The sequence below is a fragment of the Silurus aristotelis genome, assembly GCF_946808225.1.
Source record: "Silurus aristotelis genome assembly, chromosome: 8".
NCBI lineage: Eukaryota > Metazoa > Chordata > Actinopteri > Siluriformes > Siluridae > Silurus > Silurus aristotelis.
The window spans coordinates 9,622,781-9,626,394 of NC_139581.1; the positions used below are offsets into that span (position 1 = coordinate 9,622,781).

At 35.0% G+C, this 3,614-nt stretch overlaps 1 long non-coding RNA gene across 1 annotated transcript; it reads left to right on the forward strand.

The window, feature by feature from the left end:
* Positions 1-17: 17 nt before the first annotated feature.
* LOC310729803 lies at positions 18-3,419 on the forward strand. Its single transcript, XR_014534673.1, has 3 exons — positions 18-126; positions 319-388; positions 3,368-3,419. It is a non-coding gene; the product is annotated as an uncharacterized lncRNA (long non-coding RNA).
* The last annotated feature ends 195 nt before the right edge of the window (positions 3,420-3,614 follow it).

A 3,614-nucleotide genomic window follows, 5' to 3' on the forward strand; every position in this document is an offset into this window, starting at 1 on the left:
ATTTTCACATGAACAAACACTTCCCCAGAGTTTCTTAAACCACTGTGGTTATGGAGTAACAGGAAGTTTACAGCAAATCTAAGACAGGCAGTGGCTGCTCAGCTTTAGCCATCTCTTCTCTTCAGAGTGAGTTTCCTCTTATTTAACCCTAAATGAAATATTAAAAAATTTACTCATAAATTATTATTAACATTTATAGATGCACTACTAGATGTAAATATTTTTCAACAGCAGTATGTTTTATAAATGTTTAAATATTAGAAATGTTTTAGAAATGACATGTACTACTATTTGGGTTTATCGATTAATTGTCTTTAGATGGAGCAGCCATTGAGGATAATCATTATTAGCATATGTTATATGTTCTGCGCTATGACAAGTTCTACAGGTAAGATGTTTTACATCCAGCAATAATTAAAATGTAAAACATATCTCACTATTACAGAGCAAAGCGACTATTCTATCTATCTCTCATTTTATTGCAGCAATATTTTCATATATAAACACGTTTACCGGATAACTTTTTTACCTTTTGTCAAGTTAGTAAGAAATGCAAGTGTTTATTGTGTCAGAAAACTTACAGCTCTCTGTCTATATTGTTACTACAAAAGCAAAACTGTGTTGAAGCAAAAGGACTTTAATATATGTTTTTGCAGCCAGAAATACATTTGGCCAATGCTTACAAGAAGTATTAAAACATTGTATTTTGTTTTTACTTTGTCATTATAGGATACAGAGTGTAGATTAATATGGAAAAAACATCCATCTGAACGACTGTAGTATAAGGTGCAACATAACAAAGTTGAAAAAAGTGAAGTCGGTCTAAACTAAATACTTTAAACTGTATACATACATACATACATACATACATACATACATACATACATACATACAAACATACATACATACATACATACATACATACATACATACATACATACATACAAACATACATAAATGTGTGTGGGTGTATGTGTGTGTCTGTATAATTTAACCTTACTGGTAAATTATTATTCATTAAAGAAAACTAGAGAATCAACATAACATCAAAAAAGTTTTTTTTATAATGAAAAAAAATTGCATTTCCTGAACGGAAATAACTAGATAAGATCCAAAAGAAAATAAACAGTCAAGATAATAGCAACTTTATTTGGCATAATCATGATCAGCTTCTTCTTTGCAAACGTTCTGTGTAAAACCCACTTCCTAAAAAAATGTCAGTAACAGTGACTTTTGTCTGCTGATTCTTAATAGAAAATGAAACTGACAGAACCATGGAATTTAAACTGGATCAATCAAATGATAACTATTAACCACAAGTTTTATAAATGCCATAAGCAAAATCCCAAAAGCCCTTTCATCCACCATCCCATTCCACATTTAGTCCCCATTTGCTATTTCTACTCTGCTGGGAAGATGTTCCAATAGATTTGTGCTCACACAAAGGTGTTTGCTACAGTAAGTCAGATACTGATGTAGGTGAGTTGAGGAGGCCCTGGGGTGCAGTCAGCATTGCAATTCATCCCAAAAGTGTACAGTAGCATTGAGGTCAGAGCTCTATAGCAGGCCACTCAGGATCTTTCACCCCAACCCATGTAAACCCATGTCATATTGTACACAGAGGCATTGTCTTGCTGGAACAGATTTGATGGTTTAAGATTCAAGTGAAGGGAAAATTTTATGCTGCTGCGTTCAGACATCCTGTATAATTGTGTGCCTCTAACTTTGTGGCAACAGTTCAGGGAAGAACCACATATGGCTGGAAAATCAGGTGTCCAAATACCAGGGGCGGGCCTTGCATTTGATACCTGGACCTTCAGTGGGGACTTACCCGAATTAATCCACCTCTTAATACCACCACTATCACGTCGTAATTATAGAAACCATCAATACCATACAAAACGCAATATAACAATGCGTGGCATTTCAGAGAGAGAGAGGCATTTCGCATATGGAGGGTGAATACCATTTTTACTGGAGCAAGCTCCAAACCTCTACACTCCAAACCGCAACTGTGCCACCTACATCGTCTGGAGCAGTTCAAAAGCAATATTTGTCTAATGACAAAAGATTTAACCTACCCACCTACTCACCAGAGATGCATACTTATAATTTGACCCGCTCCTCAGAGGGTGTAAGCCAGTGATACCGCTCGTATTCACTGGTCTGGAAGTGGTGAACAAACCCTTTTCCGGGCTGAGACAAGCTAGCTAGATTTAGGGTTGGCCGATCTCTCCTCACAATGTCCAGCTTTTCTTGAAAATTTATTTTTAAGTATGTCCGAGATCAAATCAATTTCTCTTCCTCCTTAGGCATAAAAAAAGTCGAACTCAGGTGTATTATTGTGTGCAGAGTGCTACAGACGTGTTTTGTGAGTCGAACTTGGCTGTAACAGTTTCCTCCCTTTCAACCAATCAGAGGATGGAAAAATGCTGACGCTATTCTGGGCCAGCTAGCTGCCCTGTGAGGCGAATTTGAAATCTGATTGGTTAAAGAAACAGACCCATTGCTAATAGAGACTAAGGTAAAAGGGCCAGCAGTACTGACTTTGAAGGCTCTGCGCAGATTAGATTGACATGGCAGCACATAGAGACTGAAATCTGATTAGATAAAAAATCTAACATCCACATACACGAACTGGAAGCAGTCCAGCCAAGAGAAACTACAATATGAAGAGAGTAAACTGTTGGGAATAAATTGATAAAATTTCATGAAACAAATATTAGAATTTAGGTTGTAAATGTAGGTCAGTGCTTCAGAGAAGGCTTTGCTGGCCCTGACATCCCACCACTGCTAATACTTTTGTCCATATAGTGTACTTTAGCATGACTTTATAGAAAATACACATTCATGTGCTTTAAAGAATGTTATAATATTGTAGCTGTGCAGTGAAACTGTGAGTCTAAACCACACAGATCTGTGGTAACTTGTGAAAGCATCAGGCTTTGTATCGCATTCGTTTTGCACATTTCATAGACAATTCTGAAAATGTATTGTATTAGAAATGGCCTTTTGCATCATATTATTTATTTTGTTTATATAAGCATTTATTGTCGTCATATTTGGGTCCAATACTAGTTAGATCAGAAAATAAAAATGTTTTGTTAAAAACATTCTGCCACATTAAAGAGTTTTACTGGCTTGTAAATTGGCTTGCAGATAGACTCGCTAACATATTTCATAACATTCTCTACTTTTGAAAAATCTAAATAAATGTTTTAATAATATAACATATAATATAGACATTTGCATTTATGAATGTGCATTTCACTTTGTAAATTTTCTTTTTAAATATATGGACATGTTGGTCTGTTTTAAGATGCTTTGAAAATACTAAAAACTTTCCCAATTGTTCATGTTGTTATAGGTGATGATTCTATTGATCCAAGCATGAAAAGCCCTTTTCAAGGTTAGTGTGATCGCATTTCTATTTCTTTACTTCATCATAGAACATTGATTTGTAAGCATCATTATACTGTATACTAGATACATGAGAAATGTCAATGTTCTGGACAGAATAATAGGGCAAAGGCAATCTATTTAACAGTAGTAAACAATCTATCAGAGAACATGCTAAGAAAGGTTTTTAGTAAAGTTTCATAATTCTTTATTAC